This window comes from Cheilinus undulatus, linkage group 2 (genome assembly GCF_018320785.1).
Source record: "Cheilinus undulatus linkage group 2, ASM1832078v1, whole genome shotgun sequence".
Lineage (NCBI taxonomy): Eukaryota > Metazoa > Chordata > Actinopteri > Labriformes > Labridae > Cheilinus > Cheilinus undulatus.
In genome coordinates, this window is record NC_054866.1 from 52,133,394 (window position 1) to 52,156,740 (window position 23,347).

At 41.4% G+C, this 23,347-nt stretch overlaps 1 protein-coding gene across 3 annotated transcripts in view; it reads right to left on the bottom strand.

Moving 5' to 3' along the window:
- exoc3l2b (exocyst complex component 3-like 2b) overlaps window positions 1-23,347 on the bottom strand; it is an 85,898-nt gene that overhangs the window by 49,356 nt on the left and 13,195 nt on the right. The window contains exon 1 of one of the 3 annotated variants that reach the window (XM_041803487.1): window positions 23,007-23,145. The exons of the other annotated variants lie outside the window; for them this stretch is intronic. The gene's annotated coding sequence lies outside the window, so the exon portion shown is untranslated. Of the gene's footprint in view, window positions 1-23,006; window positions 23,146-23,347 lie in introns of those variants that run through there. 3 annotated transcript variants of the gene reach the window in all.

Consider the following 23,347-nt stretch of genomic DNA (forward strand, 5'->3'; position numbering starts at 1 on the left):
AAATTGGGAAGAAGAAGTGGCACAAATGGGCTAAAAGCAGCAAAAATGGATTAAAAGTGTCAAAAAAAGGAAAAAGGGGAGAAGAATTAGAAACAAGGGTAATGAAAAAACTAAGAGAAAAAATACAGGTTGACAAGTAAAGCCTCCTGTATAAGAGTGGAAACAAACTTATTAAATGTGACTTGATATGGACAATTCTTGAGGTGAAAGTTTTTTAAGGTTTTCTGGGGAAAAATATTTGAAATGAAGACATAAAATAGCCACAAACCATCCCAATGAAGCCACCTGTTGAGTTTTACTCATTCAGACTAATAACGGTTTGAATGAAGCTGTAGAAAAATCAACAAACCTGTTCATGTTTGATGTTTTTTAGACCTAGGATATTTCCACAGATTTGATTGGTTCTCACTGAACCACTTTATGCTGGTTTAAACGATCCAAAGTTTGTTTTTTATTGTTTTTTTTCAAACCAAAGTAGTGACAGTCATTACGATTGTCTACTGTGTGTGATCCTCATGAGGAAGGATGTAAAATCCTCGTACCACTCCTCTTTACTGAGCCAGGAACATTTAGCTGCTTACGACTGTAGTCTGGCTTTACAATGGCTCTAAAATCTACACACACCTGTTACATTGTTGTCATGTGAAGGTTCCCTACCTGGGGTCTGGGCATCCCTAGGAGGGGAGCCTATAATGAACTTTAGTTATAGTCATGATTGAAAATGTAAGAGGAAGTATTAGAGCCATCTAAAAGGACAAACAAACAAAATAAAGAAGATCTGTACCTTTCTTGGAAAAGATGACATTTAAAAGTACATGTTTGAGATGATAAAGTCGTATTTTTTCAAGAACCCGAACTCAGAATTTTATAGTTCAAAAGTCCTAAATTATTACATCATGCACTTTAAAATTTCAAGTTTGTAATGTCAGAATTGAACATCCTAAACTTGTGAATTTACAAGGATCCAAACTGAAAACAGTGATAATAATGATAATGTGATAATTCTTGGATTATTTCCTCACAATCCTACTAAGAAAATCTCCTGATTGGGTGATCAGCTGTAGGAATTATGGAAGGAAAACAGCTTCTTCTCTTGTCTTTTTCTTTTTCCACGGTTCTTTTGGATTTTATAATGACCAAAAATTCTACCTTTTAGTTGTCATAACTTTTCTTTTTCTGGTAAACTTATGACTTGTTAAATTAGAAATGTTTGAGATTTTACTTAAAAATAGACTGGACCTTCTCATTTTGGTATTCTTATGGTGGCTCTAAATACCGTTGTAGTAAGGTACAGTTTTATACGCAGATATTTATGAAGAACTCATTTATGCAGGCTGTTATACTGGGATTTAGTCGAAAAACAATTAAAAATGATGTTTAATTTTTCAGAGATTGTCCTGGGGGGCTTTAGAGTGTTTAGAGTAGAGGGACCCCAAAGAAAAAAAGTTGGGACCCACTGATGTAAAGCTCTGTCATTTCAGAAATGTTCTGCCTTGTACCATTTTTGAAGCCAAATAACTGTTTGGAGACATTTCCAGAATTAGAGGAACAAAATGAATATACGTTGATGTGGTTTGTTGACATTTCTCCAGACAGTTACTCTGCCGTTAAAAAGCGCCCAGTCAGAGTTTATCGAGCATCTCCTCTCAGTCTGAACCAGGATCTGCTGCTGGAGCAGGAGAGGCTGATGTCAGACTACAACAAACTGAAGACTAAAGAGAAGGAGAAGGACGCCAAGCTGCAGAAACTCATGTGAGTAAAGGACTCATCCATATGTTTATTTATGTGGAGAGTGAGTTCATGTGGTTTTTGTTTGCAGGCTGCTGAATGAGAAGAGGGAGCAGGCCAGAGAGGACCTGAAGGGCCTGGAGGGTCAGGGTACCAAAGTATCATTTATTTTGAAAGGGCATTTGAACGTACGGAAATCAAGAAAACAGACAATTTCATTTGTTTTTTCATTTGGACATAAATGGAAAAACGAGTGAAGTTGTCTGTTTTCTTGATTTCCGTACATTCAAATGCCCTTTCAAAATAAATGATACTTTGGTACTCTGACCCTGGAGGAGAGTGTGGTAAGTATTTTCTGTTTCTACAGCGGAGGAGATGAAGTCCCCATGAGGGGCTCAGTGATCATCCATGCATGCAAATAAAGACTCTATCCTGGAAAACTCCAGCTGTGTCTGCGTTTTTGTTGCATAACCCCCTACTTACATCTCTGACGACTCCCCAGGGGGGGCGCCGCGCCGCGTCCCCCCTTCTCCATCTGGCATGCCTTGATCCAGGTACCGGCCACAGTGGGGTTTGAACCCCAGCATCCCCTGCAGAACTGGTCTAGTCCAGTCCTCTGTGCCACCGCCGCCATACCTTTCACACTACCATATCTTCTCCTGGCGCATTTATCCTCTTTGTTCAGGATGTGGCTTTAAAATTCACTGAGACCAAGATGGGAGTTGAACCTGCAACCTCCAGACTCTGAGTCAGTCCACTACCTCTTTAGGCTACAGAGCCAGACATGCAACAGAGCCAGACATGCAACAGAGCCTCAGAGGGGCTTTTCCTTCTTTATTTGGACTCAAATCTTGAAAACTGAAGACATTGGTTAGATTTGAAAGGCCAACTCCTGTCCAGGTCTCCTGAAGTCTAGATTTGGACTCAGACTTTTAAAATAAATGAACCCATGGACAGATTTGAATCTGTGAACTCCTGATTCAAAGTCAGTTGGCTTTTCCACTAATCCACTGAGACACACACCTGTTCATGTTTCTCAGAAGATCTGATCTCTGCTTTTGGGGACTGGACTTAAAAATGTACCAAGAATCAAACCCACAGCCTTCCAACTCTATGGCAGTCCTCTTCACTCCTGAGTCAGTGATTTACACCAGCAGTTTCAAAGATCCACAGAAGATTTGAACCAACAACCTTGTGATTTCAGGGCAGTTACCAGTCCAACTGAGCTAACACACAGGCTAAAGCTAGCTGCACTTTCTCTGAGACTTCACATCTGGAGTAGAACATCTCTAAGATCCACAACCTTTGCTGCTGAAGACCATTTTCATACAAGAGTTGCACATCTCAGTGAGTGATAATCTTTGCCGCTGAAGACCATTTTCATACAAGAGTTGCACATCTCCATGAGTGATAATCTTTGCTGCTGAAGACCATTTTCATACAAGAGTTGCACATCTCAGTGAGTGATAATCTTTGCCGCTGAAGACCATTTTCATACAAGAGTTGCACATCTCCACGAGTGATAATCTTTGCTGCTGAAGACCGTTTTCACATCTTGAGTTGCACATCTCCACGAGTGATAATCTTTGCTGCTGAAGACCGTTTTCACATCTTGAGTTGCACATCTCCATGAGTGATGATCGTTGCTGCTGAAGACCATTTTCATACATCAGTTGTGCGCCTTGTTGCTGGCATGCAACGGTACGTATCCGCTTTGGCATAAAACCTCGACATGCAACGGGTTGCGAGGGCCCATTATCGTTGCTTTCAGCTTTAATTAATTTCTGAGGTAGAAGTGGCATGCATGGATGGATGCATGAATGGATGGATGGATAGATGGTTGGATGCATAGATGGATAGATGCATGGATTGAAGGATGGATGTTGACACTATTATACTCAGTAAGCTCAACGTTCAGAAAGCTGAGTTTATATATAAATATATATATATATCTTTACACTAAAAATGATCACTGCTGGCTAAAATAGACCATGTTTGACTACAATAATATTTCATACAGGATTATTTTTATTATGATTTCGATATCGTATCATACTCATCTGCAGACGACAGACCCCTGCCCCTGAGTCCTGAGGACCCTAGAAGCCTAGCTGCTGTCATAGACTGTGGCACAAAACTTCCTACATCTCAATAATTCTAAATCTGAAATCATTCAGAAATTTAGGTGTGGAATTTGATTCCAGCCTCACCTATCAATAAAGTTGTACAGTCATGCTTTTTTCATGTACGCACATTTGCTAAAATAAAACCAATTTTCCACCAGTCAGATATGGAAAAGGTACTCCATGGCCTCATTTCTTCCCATCTTGGCTATTTTAACTCTCTCCTGTCAGGTATCAGCCAAAAATCACTCTCTACACTTTAGCTGCTACAAAATGGAGCATGTCTCAGTGTTTATGGCACTAAATGTCTCAGCTACCTTCAGTGACTCAAATTTATTTGACTTCCTGTTAAAATCCCTGTGGTTTTGGCCACTAGACTTAGTGCTTTGTCATAATATGACCCCACACAGCCTTATGTAGTCATTAGCTTGTACATATTGGCTAATTAAATACTGCGGCTAATCAGCATCAACAGGACCAATGCAGGAAAGTCTGAACATTAATAGTCTAGCATAGCCTCTACATTCCCAGCAACTGTTCACAGTTTTCTCCATTTTGCCCGAAACTTCTGTGGTGCCCCCCAGGGGTGGCCTAACTCGGACTTTGTAAAGCAAATAGTATGGTATTGTATAGAATTGATATTCATATTATATCATATGGTATTGTAGGGTATCATACTGTATTTTCAAATAAAATCTATTGTATCATAACGTAACACATCATATAACTTCTTATTCTATCATACCATATTGTAAATTGAGCTGTTCAGATACCAGTATCAGAAATACATCTGATACTGCTTAAAATACAGGTATTGGTATTGAGGAGTACATGAGTTTATGCACCGATCCTGAATAACCTTCCTCTACTAGCCAGTTAGTAAAATAAAGAGTGAGCTGCTCAGAATCTATAAAGAGCAGGATCATCAGAGTTCAGTCACAGATGCTTAGATAACATTGCAGATATATCAGCCACCACAAGACGGCAGCAACCACAAATCAGCTGTCGGATTCTTCTTTAATTTAAAGGCGTAGATTGTTCTGAGAAGTTCAGGTACTGAGAAGAACCATGTGAGGTTGTAAAAAAGAGCGGCTTTAGCGCGGTGACAGAAAGCAGAGAGGAAATACAGATCATTTTGTTTGTGGCTCTCGCTCTGAGTCTGTGAGCTTGTTTGTGATGGAGAGTGTGGGCTGGGAGCGGATGTTGTTCGTGAAGTTCGTTTTGCCGTCTCACCAGCTCAGGGCTCGCTGCTGTTTCCAGAAATAGACGCAGACACCTAAGGATGTAGGACTGTAAAGGAAAGCACCCGCCACACATATGAGCCCTGAGAACGCACACGCAGGCTGAGCGCGCGGGGCAAAGAGGGAAGTGATTCAGCTGTGTTGGTTCCATAAATACCCAGCAGCCCCGGCGGCAGGCTCAGGAAACCCACGCGGAGCCCAGCGGCGTTCACACACAACCTGTTTTCTTCAAGAGGGTCGCAGGGCATCGCGGAAGCTTCTGGACACAAACAATGGAGCGGAAAGGACAGCGATAGTGTGACGGGCAGAGGCGAGGACTCCTGGGTCCTTGAAGCTGACTGTTAGGCGGGGTCCAGTCACAACCTCCACCAATCAGAATCGAGATGGAGGCTTGCCCAAGTGATTAAGTTATTAAGTTTGATTTCTTTAAAGCAGTGACCTGAAGGCTGTTTGAGAGCAACAACCTCTGCAGCAGACATCTGCAGACACTCACTGCTGCAGAGTGGAGTCACAGCAGTAGCTCCACGGAGGTGAATGTTCTAGGGCTGCCACCTTTCATGCAGAAAAATACAGGACACCCGCAACCCTCAGGGCCACAACTACCATGGGCCACAGGAATGGGGTTGTGGGAACAGTTTCTGCAAAGTTGAGGTTAAATTCACTAGCCAGACCCAGGCCTGATCAATGCCAGACCTGCTGAATCCAGTAACCCCTTAAATAGAACTAAAAGATCTCCAAAACATCATGGAACCCTCTAAAGAAATTCAAGAACAGATGAGAAACTAAGTCATTGACACAGAAAGGGTTACAGAGACATTTCTAAGGCTTTGGGACCCCAGTTAGCCATGCTGAGAGCTATTACCCACAAATGGAGAAAACTGTGAACAGTGATGAACCTTCCCAGGAACCAAAATGACCAAAATGACTCCAAGAGTGCATGGACGACTCATCTAGGAGGTCCCAAAAGAACCCAGAAAATCTAAAGACTGACAGGCCTCAATGAATCATTTAAGGTCAGAGGTCATGATTCAACAATAAGAAAGAGACTGGGCAAAAATGGCATAATGGGAGAGCTCACATTGGACTCAAAACATCCTGATGATCCCCAAGACTTCTGGGAAAACATTCTGTAGACTGATAAGACTAAAGCTGAACTTTCTGAAAGGTGTTCGTCTAAATCAGTGGTTCTCCACACTGGGGTCAGGCCCCCCTGGGGGTCACAGACACTGTGAGGGGGCTGCCAGATGCCTTTAAGAAAAAAAGAATATCTTTGCACAATTTGAGTCCATTTTTGCTTTTTTTTTTTTTACCCTTTTTTTGCCACTTAACACCAAATTTGCCACATTTGAACCTGTGTTCATCACCTTCTCTTGCCAGATTTTGCCCGTTCTAATACGTTTTTGCAATATTACTCCCATTTCTGCCACTTCTAAATCAACTTTCAACACTTTTTCTGTACATTTTTTCCACTTTCAAGAGATTTTTTTCACTTTTAGACCCTTTCCACTACTTTTCCCACCTAATATTGCCACTGCTTTCCCTTATTGTCACTCTTAACGCCTTTTAACCACATTTTATGCTAATTTTTGCCAATTTAACCACATTTCACTATTTGTCATGTGCTTATTTGTGCCAGTTTAAACCACTTTTTCCCACTTTTTAATCCAATTTTACCACCTTTTTCCCCATTTCAGCCACTTTTACACCAATATTGACACTTTTAACCATTTTTACCACGTTTTATGCCCCATTTTTGCAACTCTAACCCATTTTTGCCAATTTTTTTTCTATTTTTGCCACTTTTATCGAATTTTTGCCACTTTAACCTATTTCTGTTGCTTTTAAAATCCCATTTCAACATCTTCTCCACCATTTTTTTGTCATTTTTTTATCCATTTTATTTCTGATTTAAAAAACAAGGGATTTACATTTTACATTTTATATACTACGGCTCCAATAATAAAAAAAAACTCCCACTTAGCACTTTAGCTTTGATTAGAATGACAATGACTTCATGGCTGGCCCAGAGAGCTCTGCCCTTTACCCCCCCTTATGGACGGCCTTGTCTCCACATTACTATTCTTGTGCATGGCTGTGTTCAACCACCTTCAGGTGCAGTGGGGGTCCCCAGACTCTGGCCCCTGTTTTGGGGGGTTGCGGGCTGAAAACGGTTGAGAATCTCTGGTCTAAATAACTTAATTTTTAAAAAATACAACTACTCAGGTTGAAAAGAACATAAGTAAAGTTACACAGCTGTTGATGTACTGACCTATCCACTACACAGACGTCTCTGATGGACCCTCATGACAACACACGCCTGTGGTGTCGCTCTGGTGTGGACGAGTTCAACATCCACACATGATGGAGCTGATGAGGTCGACACCACCAAACGTCACAAAACACAAACAGGAAACCAGGAAGAGAGACAGATATCCAATCAGACGGAGGTTCAGACCTCAGCCTTGACCTGCAGTGTAAGTGAGTAATGGCTGCAGTGATAATCAGCTGATGTTGAAGGAAGCGGTGAGAACAGGCGGTTCATTCCAAGATCAAAACAGGAATCATTTAATAACAGAGGCTGACAGCTCACAATGTACCTCTGTTTCTTCATTAACATTAACTCAAGCTTTTATAGCAGTGATGTGTGAGAGGACAGACTGCTGCTACTGATACAAAACCTCAGAGATACTGAAATGAACTTGTTATTTTTGTTTAATAAAATATCTAAACAGATGTCAAAGGTCTAAATACAGGATAATTTATAGAAATAATCAGGAGCTTCTTCTAGGCCCACCCACAGAATTGTCTTGACCCCTGACAAGCCCAGAGAATGGGACAAACCCAAAGAATGGACCCCTGACAAACACAGAGAATGGACCCCTAAAAAACCCAGAGAATGGGCCCCTAACAAACCCAGAAAATGGGACAGACCCAGAGAATGGGCCCCTAACAAACCCAGAGAATGAGACAAATCCAGAGGACAGACCCCTGACAAACCCAGAGAATGGGCCCCTGACAAACCCAAAGAATGGACCCCTGAGAAGCCCAGAGAATGGGACAAATCCAGAGGATGGACCCCTGACAAACCCAGAGAATGGGACAAATCCAGAGGATGGACCCCTAACAAACCCAGAAAATGGGACAGACCCAGAGAATGGGCCCCTAACAAACCCAGAAAATGGGACAGACCCAGAGAATGGGCCCCTAACAAACCCAGAGAATGGACCCCTAACAAACCCAGAAAATGGGACAGACCCAGAGAATGGGCCCCTAACAAACCCAGAGAATGAGACAAATCCAGAGGACAGACCCCTGACAAACCCAGAGAATGGGCCCCTGACAAACCCAAAGAATGGACCCCTGAGAAGCCCAGAGAATGGGACAAATCCAGAGGATGGACCCCTGACAAACCCAGAGAATGGGACAAATCCAGAGGATGGACCCCTAACAAACCCAGAGGATGGGACAAATCCAGAGGATGGACCACTGACAAACCCAGAGAATGGGACAAATCCAGAGGATGGACCCCTGACAAACCCAGAGAATGGGACAAATCCAGAGGATGGACCCCTGACAAACCCAGAGAATGGGACAAATACAGAGGATGGACCCCTGACAAACCCAGAGAATGAGACCAATCCAGAGGATGGACCCCTGACAAACCCAGAGAATGAGACCAATCCAGAGGATGGACCCCTGACAAACCCAGAGAATGGGACAAATCCAGAGGATGGACCACTGACAAACCCAGAGAATGGGACAAATCCAGAGGATGGACCCCTGACAAACCCAGAGAATGAGACCAATCCAGAGGATGGACCCCTGACAAACCCAGAGAATGAGACCAATCCAGAGGATGGGACAAACTCAGACAATGGACCCCTGACAAACTCAGAGAATGGGCCCCTGACAAAACCAGACAATGAGACAAATCCAAAGAATGGACCTTCACCAGTTGTGATGTATTGATTATTAGTGGATGTGTGATGGATCAGTAGCACTGTTGTTAGCATGGTGGCTACTTCCCCACTCATTTCTTGTACTTTAAAGCCTTTCTCTACAGTTTTATCCATTTTTATCCCATTTTAACCATTTTTAACCACTTTTCACCTTTTACCATAAATGTTTTCCCCTTTTTACTGTCCTTGACCAATTTTTGCTTCTCTTTTTTCATTTTTGCCTGTCTTGACTCATATTTGCCTCTTTTCAACTACTTTATTGCCACTTTTTAACTGCTTTTCACCAGTTTCCCTACCCAGTTTGGCCCCTTTTTGACTCTTATAATCTATTTTGCCACTTGTCACCATTTACCCATCATTTTTTTAAACATTTCTTGACCCATTCTTTACTATTTTAACCCCTTTTTCTTTTTTGTTTTCCCAACTATTTCAGTATTTTTTCTTTAAAGTTATTTCACTTCCCTCTACTTTAATCTCTGGCATGCTGACGTTTGTGCACATCACTGCTTAGCTATGAAGTCTGGCATTACTTTCAAATTATTTGAGTCTGTTTTCTGATATTCATCATAAACATTAACAAAAAAAAAAATTTTGGTATAAGAAAAGGGGTTTACATTCTTATTAGTCTATACTGTACTGCATAAATGAAATTTATGCAATAAATGAACTTTTTTTTATAAGTGGTTACAATTCAGGTTATTATTCAGGATAAAAATACACAGCTGAACTTTACAAAGAACCATGATTTTCCTGACTTCTGTTTGCCTCCTGTTTGGTTGGCTCCCCCCTTCATCCCCCCTGAGAGTCTGCGCCAAAATCATCCTTGAGTTAGGGTGAACTTTGGTGCCAAGTCTATAGGAAACCCACTGAAGTGGTCTTGATATGAAGACTGAAGCCTGGTTCCATAAGGGCCTGGTTCTGCTTTATTTTCAACACCCAAAATCTGTTACGTGTTAACTTAATGACACTATTATCAGGTCTCATGGGTTCTGTGACGTAGTGACATTTTCTCTTATCACTGGAGCAAAAACAGGCGTTGGTTATGCAAAGGGGAGCATGCACTCAAAGCACACCAGCATTGTGCATCTGCTGCAGGACAGTTTTCCTCCTCATCTAATCAAATCAGCTGTGAAAAGTTCTCCCAGGCTGTAGGAAGTCCTGATAGTTACAATATTAGTGCTGTGATGAAATCAGTAGAATAAAAGTCGATTAGCAGCCTTAACGAGCTGACAGACTTTTACATCATGATGTGTTCAAGGACAACTCAGTAAAAATGACTACTGGGTGAATGTAAATAAAATGTCATGATGAGTCTAAATACTGAGAAAGAAAACTCAGTATTTGACAGAAATCTTCAGTATCTCCAGCAGATGCTGCCTCTCCTATCTGAGCCGCTGAAGCTCTGAATGAATGAATGCATGCGTTCATTCGTCACCACACACTCTGGGATGGTGTGTGTGTTCTGTGTTTACACACAGCGTCTGTCTGCAAGCCGAGCAGGAATCTGCTGGTTAATCTGCTGGAATGATAAGTGGACAGTTTGATGTAGAAACACACATCTGTCCGTGTCTGTGGACGTCACAGAGCGTGTGAGTGTGACTGTGTGTGTCCGTGGACAGACACTCACTGATGGACGTGTGCTGAGTCACTGACAGAGAGCAGATTTACTGCTGGGAATCATGACAGAGTCTCACTCTGTTCAGTCTGATGCTCAGTTTTGGAACAGAGCAGGAAGACTTTTAGTCTGTAACACCAGAAACAATGGATCCTACGTTTCCCACAGTGCAACTGGATGCCTCTCTGCTGGACGGCCTGCAAACTATTTAATGATTAATAAACCTTATTGATAAAGTCATGGGTTTTATTCTCTTATTAACTGTTATTACCCCAGCTGAGGCTAATTTGCTGCATACTTCTTTCCTGTTTTGTCAGTATTCAGTTATGGATTATACAACCCCAGTTCCAAAAAAGTTGGGGCACTGTGAAAAATGTCAATAAAAAACAGAATGAGATGATTGTCAAATCTCATAAACCCATATTTTAATCCCAGTAGAAGATCAACAACATCTATGTTACAACAAGACATTTTACCATTTCATGAAAATATTACCACACTTTGAATATGAAGGCAGCAACACATCTCAAAAAAGTTGGGACAGGGCAACAAAAGCCTGCTGCACAAATGCTGATATACTGCTGCTGGCAAAGCTTCACCTCCACCACCCCAGCCACCTCCTTTCCAGCCTAAAGCTTTGTTGCACACTAAACTTGCTTTCATGCTACTTTAGAGTAAATTGCTGCTTAACTAACTTATTCAGTCTGCAAGGGAACTTTATTTTACAGTAAGACAATGAGCTGGAGCATCCAGAGAAAGCTACACAGAAATGCTTTAAGGACAACAACAAGAATGTTCTGGAGTGGTTCAGTCAAAGCCCAGACCTCAATCCAACAGAGAATTTGTGGCTAGACTTGAGGAGGGCTGTTCTCCCCTGATCCTGACAGAGCTTGAGCAGTTTTGCAAAAAAAAATATTTTAAAAAAGTGGAGTAAAATTTCAGAATCCAGATGTTTAAGCCTGACCGAGACCTATCCACATAGACTCAGAGCTGTGACTGCATACAAAGGTGACAACTAAATACTGACTTGGAGGGGATGAATATTTATGCTGTCACTTATATATACAATCAATAGAAAGGTAAAACATCCTGCATATCCATATTTCAGTCAATAGCAGATGTATGAGTGTTCCTGACTGAACTGTCTTTATGTGGAAAGGCTGCCTGTATTTATGTATATATTTCTATTATTTCTATTTCTATATAAACATCCTATATATACAAATTAAATAAAGTCTGGCTCAGCTGATCACAAACTTCTACACTCCAAAGTTTTAAAATACTTGACTAAAACAGCCGGGTAAATCTTCTTCAGACAGAGCCGAGCAGAGATCAGACTGAAGACCAATCAGAATCAATGATTGACCCAAGACGATAATAAAACAACTTTAACGGCTCCAAAGTCCCATCAGCCACCTCTCTGAAGGGCCCTCTTGTCTCTGAGTCACCTCACAGCGGCTGATTGATTATTGGTCTGAAATGATCCCCAGGATGAGGTCACCGTCCTGACGGAGCAGCCGGGGCGGGGGTCGGGGTCAGAGTTTGACTCAAATGAAAGCCGACATTACTTTCTTTAAACCATGAAACTTCTTGTAGAAAACACATTTCACTGACTGTAGCTGCTTCAATACGAATGCTTCCTGTTTTTCTGCTCTGAACAAGTGTAGTCGTTGACAGCATCCTCTGTTGTCTTGATAAAAAACTTAAACATTTACATTTTTTGTCATTTTTAAAACAGAGAACTATTATATCAACCATTTATCAGAGTATCAGTTTAGCTGAGTTAGTAAAGTAGGTATCCACAAACAGAGGCTAGAGTCCTCCATGTATGATCCCAGTCCTGGTTCTTCAGGGTCCTCCCTCACTCTCTCTCCAGCTGTCCTATCTAAACAACGCCAAAGCCAAAAATCCTCTTTAAAAAGTTCTTACATTGCAAGGGTGTCAAACTCAAGGCCCGGGGGCCCAATGTGGCCCATGGTGCAGTTTTACCTGGCCCACAAGATCATTTCATATTTAATTAGAAGTGGCCTACCTGAATGAGGTCTGCAGATTTCCTCCAGTATAAAAATGTTTCATTTTGCATCCCAAGATTATGACCTAAACTTAGGATTTTGACTTTTTATGTCATATTTTGACCTTTTTAATTCATAATTTTGACCTTTTCTCTCATACTGTGACCTTTTAGGTTCACAGTTTTTGATTTTAAATCATATTATGATCTTTTAAACTCCAAACTTTGACTTTTAATCCCATATTTTCACTTTTAAAACTCCTGATCTAGAAATTTTCTCTTCTATCTTGACCTTTAAAGTCTTGATTTTGTATTTTATCTCATATCTTGACCTCTAAACTCATGATTTTAAGTCTCTGTCTCATATATTTGCCTTTTAAAACCTTATTTTGACTTAATTTTGTATTTTGACATTTAAGACTTATAAAGCAGAATTTTTATTTTAGATTTTGAGCCTTTAACTTATTCATTTATTTATTTATTTAGCATTTATTTGACATAGACACAGTAACATTGATGCTGTGATATTTAATCATTTTGAAGAATCATTTTCATTATATACATTATATATTATTATATAACGTCAGACCTCATAGCTTAGCCATCATATGCAAAAACATCAGGACGATAGACAATAAAGTAGGGGTAAATTAAATAACTGCAAGGTAAAAAAAAAGATAAATATTTGCAAAAAGAGGTAAAATAATGTAAAAATAGGCAAAAATGGCTTAAAAGAGGTTCTCTGGGTTGTTCAGGGGCCCTGAGAGTTCTGTGGGTTGCTCGCTCTCCTGTGGTTTACTGGAGCTTGTTTGTGGATAAAAGTCATGCTGAGGCCGGTCAGGAGAAGTGCAAAAACATCATCTCTGTTAAGAAAAGCTTTCAGTGTGGCTCTCTGCCCGTGTTTTAATAAAGAAATGTGGTCCAGTTCTGATAAAAATGCCACTACTATGCTTAAGGTACAACTAAAACCTAACTGTAGCTACCGCCTCATTCTCCTCAAACGTCAGATCTGTTCTCAGAACAGTAACAGTTTGAGGCAACCCCATCACCCCCCCCATCACCACCACCACCACCAGACAGTGAAAGTGGTATATGTGTTGTGTTGACAGACTATGCTGTAAAGCTTTAGTTGGGATGAGTTGTTCCTTCTTTTCCAGTCAGACTTGATCTGATTGGATGAACAGAGAGTTAACAGTCAGGACACGGAGGACGGTCGTCACTGGGACGTCCAGGATCAACAGGCTGCAGACATTCGCCTGCAGGCAGGGGAGGAGGGCGGTGAACATGAGGAGATAAACGATCACTTCATCAAGCCCTCTGTTCATGCATCACAGCCAACAGAGTGAGGTCACAGTTACCCATGATGCATCTGTCTTTCATTAAGTTAAAACTGCCCAGTCAGCACCATTCATGAGGGGAAACAGCTGTGGAGAAAAATGTAATATTATCTTTTCCCTAAAGAGAGGAATGTGGCTCGTTCAGTGAACAGCTCGCGGTACAAAGGGGAGGTCAAAGAGCCGTGATTTATGAGCCACTGAGGGGAGACGCCAGAGAACATTCTGGAGAAACTCCGCTGTAATTCAACAAAAACATTTAAAGAACGACGAGCTGAGAGCGTAGACATATTTCACAGCAAAGACCAAGCTTCACGTGTTAGTGCAACCCCTATAAAAAGTGTTTACCCCCTTGGATGTTAAACCTGTTTATTGATTTTATAAATCAATCATGGTCAGTATAATCTGGCTGTTTTTTGACTGTGTAAATATTCACCCCCTTTAAAGAGACTGAACTTATTCAACAGAGGTCCAGCTAATTGGTGCTAGTAGTCTCACAGTTAGGGAAATGGGACTCACCTGAGTGCAGTGAATGTAGTATAAAGACACCTGTGTCTGGAAGGTCCACTCACTGGTTCATCAGTATTCCTGGCTGCCATTACACCATGAAGACAAAAGAACACTCCAAGCAACTCAGAGAAAATGTTATTGAAAAGTATAAGTCAGGGGTTCAGTTTTATATTTATGGACTCCATGGTCACATGGGAGAAAGTTTTTGGTCTGATGAGACCAAAATGACCATTAGACAAGACGCCAAACACTGACATCACCACAAACATACCATCCCCTCTGTGAAGCAAGGTGGTGGCAGCATCATGCTGTGGGGATGCTTCTCAGCAGCCGGCCCTGGACAGCTTGTAAAGGTAGAGGGTAAAATGAATGCAGGAAATCACAGAAAAATCCTGGAGGACAATCTTACTCAGTCTGCAAGAGAACTACGGCTTGTGAGATTTATATCCAGTAAGAATCGAAGCATACAAGAGAAAGCTCCACAGAAATGGTTTCATTTCTTCACTATGGTTTCTTCTGCTGCTCCTCTGAAGGTGCCAGTCTTCTTCATTGTTTACAGCAGTGATACTCAGTGCGTGGCTCTGGAGCCACATGTGGTTCTTTTGTGATGATTTGTGGCCCTTTTATGTCTTCATTTTTTATTCCCCCAGAAAACCTTAAAAAGTAAATTTGACGTCAGAAATTATCCCTTGCAAGTCACATCAATCAGTTTGTTTCCCACACTTACACAGCAAGCTTTAATTGTCAACCTCTAGTTTATGTCTGTATATTTCTATTGCCTTTATTTGCAATTTTTTGCAATTTTTTTTCCATTTTTACTACTTTTAGCCCATTTTTTCCACATCTTTTGATACGTTTATCCTGTTTTGGGGATTTTTTGGGCTCTTTTTCGTCTTTTTTCCCCACTTTTTGCCCATTTAAGCTGCCTTTTGCAATTAAATGCTTCTTATTTCCCATTTTGCCACTCTTTCATGCTTTTTGCCCATTTCCCCACCTTTTTGATGATTTTTGTCCATTGTAGTCACTTTTCAGTCTTTTTTGCCAAGTTAAGGCCAATTTTGGACAATTTTTGCCACCTTTAACTTCTCTTTTTTGTCACTTCCCACCCATTTTTGCCACTTTCTGCCATTTTTAGCCACTTTTCTTCTAGTGTTTGCCCCTTTTTGCCTTTTGGTGCAACCTCTCGCCCATAAAAGCTGCCTTTAGCAATTAAATGCCACTTTTGCCCATTTTACACCTTTGTTGTCTGATTTGAGACCTTTTCCCTACCTTTTTTGCCCATTTTTTTCTCACCATTTTTCTGATTTTTGCCACTTTCGAACAATTTGGCCACCTTTAACTTTTTTTGTCACTTCCCACCCATTTCTACCTCTTTCTGCCCTTATTTGGCCACTTTTCTTTTGGCGTTTGCCCCTTCTTTGCCTATTTTTGCTACTTCTCCATTTAAGCTGCCTTTTGCAATTAAATGCCACTTCTTGCTCATTTTCTGACCTTTTTTCTGATTTTTGCCACCTTTAACTTGTCTTTTTTGTCACTTTCCACCCATTTTGCCACTTTTGACCACTTTTGCCACCTTTAATCTATTTTAATTGGGACCTTTTACCACTTAGATTGTGGCTCTTGCAAATGTATTTTCAACAATTTGGGTCTTTGGTTGAGCAGGGTTGAGTAACATTGATTTACAGTCTTCAAACCTGAGAGTGGAGTTAAAACTCTCTTATAAAGCTATTTCAGAGAAATTCAAAGCAAAATCTTTGTAAAGTCACTGTGTTAGGACTGTCTCCATAAATCTCAGCCTACATAAAGATAATAGGATGATAAATGTCTGCAGAAACTTCTAAACCTTCCTGACAGGAGTCCACACGTGAACCGGCAAACATAAACAGCTGAAGCTGCACAGTCAGCAACTACAGACACACCAACATGTCAGACCAGTTTCACCACCTCCAGTAGAACCCCATCTGATTCAGGTCTTTACATATCAATAAGGGCCATCCAAGGATCGACGTCTTTTCTGTCCCTAATGTGACAGCATTTAACCCTTTCCTGACGTCATGTTTAGCTGCTGTCCCTCCATCAGTAACCAAGGTAACTTTAAAGATAATAGATTTTGCTTTTACTTTGTAATTGCACAGGCTGCTTTTCCTGTTTGGATTAAAAAAAACGCAGCCTTTTGTCTCCATGCCAGTGATAGCCAAGACCTGAGGCACTGTGCTGTCAGGTTGTCTGTGCAAACATTCGGCCGTTCTTGTGAACATATCTCAAGGACGGGATTTTCTTCAAACTCTGAACAAATATCCACTCTGCCTCAAAGATGAAGTCACTGAGTTTTAAGGGTAGGAGGTAGGGATGGTTCCTCTCCATTAGGACAGTTCGTGAAATTTTATCCCTGCTGGATATTCCACTGTCAACTGTTAGTGATTTTATTGGAAAGTGGAAGAGTTTAGGAGCAACAGAAACTCAGCCATGAAGTGGAAGGCCGTATAAGATCACAGAGCGAGGCCAACGGCTGCTAAAAGTCTCCAAGTCTCTTCTGGTTCCATGGCTGAAGAGCTCTGAACTTCCACTGGCATTAACGTAAACGCTAAAAATGTGCTTCATGAATGTGTTTCTGTGGCCGAGCAGCTGCACGCAAACCTCACATCACCAAGTCCAATGCCAAGCGCTGGATGGAGTGTAAAGCACACCGATACTGGACTGTGGAGCAGTGGAAACATGTTCTGTGGAATCATGCTCCTCTGTTTGGCAGTCAGATGGGCAAGTCTGGGTTTGGAGGATGCTGGAAGAACGTTACCTGTCTGGCTGTGAAGTTTGGTGGAGGAGGGATGTTTTAGGGTTTGTTCTAGGCATCGTATCTCCAGTGAAGGCCAGATTAATTTTTTTTTTTTCCATTACGATCTAATCCACATGTATTTGTTCATATCTGTTAGTTTCTCCAGTGAAAGACCTGAACACTTCCTCGTCTGCTGGTCGTTTCTAAACGTGTTTATAGATCATAAATTCAGCTCTGAGTCGGGGCGTGTCTGTTCTTTTCCACCAGGACTCTTTTATTACAGCTGAAAATCAGTCAAACTTTAACCACTCTTAATGTCTTAAAAGTAAACAAAGAGAAGGTTACAGATGGAGCTCAGCTAAAGAGGGACTGAACTTTCTCTAAAGAATGAATCTGAAGTATTGTTTTTGAACTTTACAGGACATTTCAGCCATTTTACCACAGACAGCACTAAGAAACAGAATTTTCTCCAACATAAGGCTGTCCAAATTGGCTGTTGCTTTCATTATTTTACATTATAAAAAAACCGCATTTTTAAAAAAACGCAATTTGGAGCAGTAAAACTATCGTGTTGACACCACACACATGCAGACTACTCAGAAAACAGTCGTTTGCAACAAGGCTCCTCTTGGCATGCGTCCCCACGATCGTCGGGGGAGGCAAATCCTGCCCCGAATCAGACTTAAAATCCTGTAGTGTGTGGCGGGCCTTAGAGAGAAAAAATACTGACAGGAAATATCAGTGGACTAACGGTGCCTTAAAACATTCACCATATTTATGAGACGAGGCTAAAGGAATGCTGATCTTGTTCAGGTCTTTTTAAGTCCAGTTTTGTGAAAGCTTTGATGTCGTAACGTTACGTCTCTACCTACTAACTGCCCTCACAAACTCATTTTAAAACCACATTTTTCCAGGGGCTGCCGCGGTAGCTGTTAGCTCAGATGTAGCTGCAGGAAAGTGGCAGTTTAATCAGGACTGGACCACATTTCTTTTTAAAACAAGTGCAGTCATATCGAAAGCTTGTCTTGGCACAGAAGTTGTTTTCACACATCTCCCGATTGGTCTTGGTATCAATTTTACATGAAGCTCCGCCATTCACAAGCTGAAGCAGCTGTAGCCTGCACAAGTCTAGCACATGTGCACTACGTCCTTTGTAGTGACAAACAGAACGTTCCTCCAATCACCTTCTGAAGATTTTCTGGAAAGTCGTGCCCTTCCCACCGGCCTTCTATGGGAGCTTTTCCAGATAAGTGTGACATATATTCTGTCGATCTGGCGTGTCAGGTTAGCTGTTTCCAACCAACAGGGCTTTATGTTTTAAACTTTAAGGGTCCTTCGATATTAACCCACAGACATTAGTGACAGCACAATTACACCCCCCACAAACCAATCCCTCTGCCAAAACACACAATTCAGTCTGGCATTTTAACAGGCATCCCAGATAGATGCAGTCAGATGTTGATGTGTTGCTGGGTAAGACACTTAACCCTATTTTCTCACATTGCTTCATAAATGTTTATGAATTGGATTAGCTAATGCTAATGGTCCATAGCATCAGTAGGCATAGTCAGATGGCTAAAAACTCAAGCTCATCTTCCAGAATCTTCTGTCCTCTTGTTGCAGGTCTCTTTCAGGACAGATGAGCAGCAATAAAAAGGTCAAAGAGGTTCATACTTTAATGTGACTTCAGTTCCTCTGCTCATTTAAAGGAACTTAAATTGTTTTAGTCAGCAGGTGAAACACCAAGAAGTTGCAATGACTTCTCCACAGTACGTTTCTATTTTACAGAAGAGTTCACTCATTCATCAGAGGAGGAAGAGGAGGAGGAAGAGGAGGGAAAAAAGGGGAAGAAAGGAGTGACAGATGGATAAAGAGAGTGAGACTTTGATCACTCTACATTCTTCTGTTTGTCTGGTGCTTAAATTAAAACACACGTACTTCAGCAGGCTGCTGAACTGTCAGAGAATGTGTCAGTGAACGCATCACCAAAATAAACATTTTTACACACAGAAAAGTTAGCAGAGCCTGCCTCCTTTATTTGTGCTCACTGTAAAAACTGAAGTGATGAGGTTCTGACTTCAGAGTCTGTGCTCTCCAACTGCTGGAGGAACATGAGACGCATGAAGAGCTGTGATTGGTCGAGAAGTGAACCCATACAGCACCAGAGGTAGCATCATTATAAACCTCTGCCATCAACACTGCAACACAACAAATACAATCCTACTGAGAAGAACGGTGCAGGGTCAACTCCAGAGTGAGAAAACCTCTGTTTGGGTGAAAACAAGCCCTGAGACATTGGTTTGGGTTATTTGCATAAGCCCGTGGTCACCCAAACTGGAGGCATATAAGAGCAGTGGTTCTCAACTGGTCTAGCATCAGGACTCACCACCACTTCTTTGTGGCGGTGCCAGAGCCCCCTTTGTGACAACTTCTCTTTGGTGCACTTTTGGGTATCATTGTTTGAGCGTGTGTCTAATGCTGACGTGCTAAGGGGAGCCGAGATAGAAAGGCCCAGGTGTTTGATAATGGCAGCTGCACCGAGCTCACTGGTGGTCCAGCACAGGACCAAGGTTGAGGCGACAACGTGCCGACCCGGCATACCTGACCTGACCTGTCCACTTCCTCAACAACAAATTTTGACCACATTTTTTAAAACTTTCAACAACAATCAGATGCTTTTATGATGAAAAAAAAGATCTGTTTGGATCTGAGATGGAGAGACATCATTCAAAATAAAAGCGCATCATAGACTTTCTGCCACATACTTGTGGATATATGCTTGAGGAACAAGAAAACAGAAGACCCACCTAGTTTTAAAACAAGCTTCATGCCTTGCTCAGCCAAAACAGACAGAAAAACGATGGACAGATACTGTATATTCACCTTGTTTTAGCAGATATGTTCTTCCATATTCCTACTTCTATAATTGGTAGCGTGTCTGTCTGTGTCAATTTACACACCACACCGTTACTCCAATTGCCCTCAATCCCTCTCAGAAGACTTCTTAGGTGTACTGGTTCAAAACTGGAACCACAAAAAAATCATAAATATGAACAGAAAATGTTGTGTGGAGTCTCCGTGCTCATATTAAACAAAATAAAACTGGAGATGTGTCCCACGCTGGTGTTAGAATCATTCACTAAGAAATCACGGTTTAATAGATGTTTTGTCGGCTGTAGTCGTTGGTGCGGGGTTAATGTGGTTGAATATGGGTCTGTCTCTGAGTAGCGAGCATCACACAGCAGGTGGGCCGTGTGATGCTCTGTTAAGCTCCACAATTGCGCACTCTAAAACTTTGTAAATAAGTCAAAAGACACTGCTTAACTGCAACTGTAATTTTCTTGTAGGCCTATCAACACAAACACACTCTGGCACGCAGAGATGCAGAGCCATTCTGCAGTTATTTTGGGAGAAAAACCATGCCGTCTATGCAAATTTGCCTCATTGCATTAAGCATCTAATGATGAGGTAGGTAACAGCTTGATGCTAAAACAGAAAAGATTATTCTACTGTCTGTGAGAGCTGATGGAGGTGAGCTGCAGCTTTAATGCTGCACAAAGTCTCTAGAGATCAGGAAACAATTCCACCTCTGTATGACTTCAAAATAAATCGTGATGAATAAGGTTGGAAAATATTACTTTGACATTGCTATTACTAAGCCATAAAAATCAGTTTGAATTTCTGAATAGAAATGGAAAAAGAAAAAAAAGTGGAAAAACTCCCCCCCCAAAAATTCCCATGAAAATGGGGGAAACATGCAAACGTCCAAACAAATTCCAGTGAAAAAGCCTCTGAAAAAAATCTCCAAACATCGAAACAAATTTCCCATACACCCATGAAAATACAAAATAAAAAGAAAAAAATGAACACAGTTGTCTCACATAACTTCCGAAGAAACTCTCCAAATATATGCAAACATATCTTACTGCTACAACTGGCAGCATTTCTGTCTGTCTGTGTTGATTTGCACACCACACCGTTGCTCCAGTTGTCCTTGATCCCTTTCAGAGGACTTCTGTGGTGTACCGGTTCAAAACACTAGCCATTAAAAAATCATGAGTATTTACAAATTTGCTATGAATTCCAAAAGTTTTGTGCCTTTCTTTTCAGTTTGCCCCCGTCCCCAGTTGTATGTATACCACATATGCCCACTCCACAACAATAATGAAGAGGAGACGGCCCTCAGTCACACGCTAAAAGATGGAGCCTAAGATGAGTCTGGTTTTTCTTTATCACTGAGAGAGAGTGACAGAGCTGAGAAACAACTGGACTTTGTTGAAACCCACCCACAAAGGAACATATTTGGCACACCTGGATGTGATGATACAGCTGCTCCATCATGCAGTTATTTGGGGGAAACACACCCCTTTTCATGCAAATTGCATTAAACATCTAATGGTGAGGATGGCATTAATAGAGTAAAGATTACTCTTCTGTCTGTGAGAGCTGATGGAGGTGAGCTGAAGTTTTTATGATGCACAAACTTTCCAGAGATCAGGAGACAATTCTACCTCTGTATGACTTCAGAATGAATTATGTGTGAATAAGGTCTGAAAATATTACTTTGGCATTGCTATTATTAAGCCAGGAGTTAAATCAGTCTGAGGCACCGTTACCCATGACAAGGATGTGTGTTGTGGTTGTTTTCTTACTTTTTCTTCATTCTGGGAGGAAACTTCGTCAAGGTGGTGCTTAAGTGAACACATTACTATTATAATTTCACAAACTGTCTTTACTCTGAATATCTAACATGGACTGTCAGAATCTGTGCAGGATGTAGGTGGGACAGGACACACCTGTTGCATGTGCAGGCGAGAGTGAAGGGTAATGCTCAGAAATCCAGCAGAAGCAGGTGGGAGCAGGATTAAGACAAGAGTCCTCCACAGAGCTCTCATCTCCTTAATATACATGAAAATCCATGCAACAAATTCTCCCAACATTTAAGTAAATTACTTCAGCTTTATTTTACATTATGCACAACCACAGAAATGATGACTGTGTTGTTAAAAAAGCCAGAATTTAAATGCCCTGCGCGTGCAGGGTGTTAGGAGGTTAAACACATCTGACCTCTCCTCCTCTAACTCTGCTCTCTCTTCACAAAATAGTCAATCAATGACATTTCCTGCAGCCCCAAACGCACCATCTCAAAGTCATTCAGTGACAGAGTGTGCAGAGTCAGCCTTTATCCCAGCCAGGATCAGAATCTAAGAAGCTTGATCACTGCAGAAAACAAACTTTAAACCTTAAGAAGTCCAATCAAATCCTCTGATCTGAGCTCAGAGCTGCAAACTCAGAGGACTCCAATCGAACATGTACATTACTATCAGACACTCTGCAGTCACAGATATACGTTAAGCAACTAAATGTATCAACTAGTGTGATTTTCTTCTGGTGGTGTAGTTTCAAGACAATTCCCAGAAATCAGAAACAGCGTGCTTTTGTCCCAGAATGAACTGTAAATGATATTTATCTGAACCTTTGGAGGCGTCACCTTGGCCCTAAGAGAAGGACATGTCACTCATTAATGAACATTAAAGAAAAAAAAAACATACAACTAATTTTCCAACTTTGCTTCTATTGTCCTTGACCTCTTTTTCTATCAAATGCTTCCAAATTCCAAAATTTACACGTACACCAAAAAACTAACAGCTTTTAAAGACTTCATCAAAACACTTAACAACCCTCCATCATCAGCCCGGTTCGTGTACTCACAGCAGGGAGCCATGGTGGAGGATCAGCGGCTCACTCTCTCCTCAGAAGCCGGCTGAGGCGTCACAAGCAGCGGACACAAAGTCAAGATGATCCCGAGGGAGAAAAAAACACGGAGGAGCTGCACGACTGCTGCTCAGAGACTGAACCCAGCGACACAGCGACTCAACAAGTCACCAGAGAGAGAGAGAGAGAGAGAGAGAGAGAGAGAGAGGGGGGGAAGGAGCTGCACGACCTGCTGCGTTCAGGCGCGGTCGGAAATGTCAAAATTAATCAGGGAGTGGAACATAAAGCCAGCTTTTGGAAGTGATTCAGCCACACTTTCATGTCTGAGCTTTGCTGTT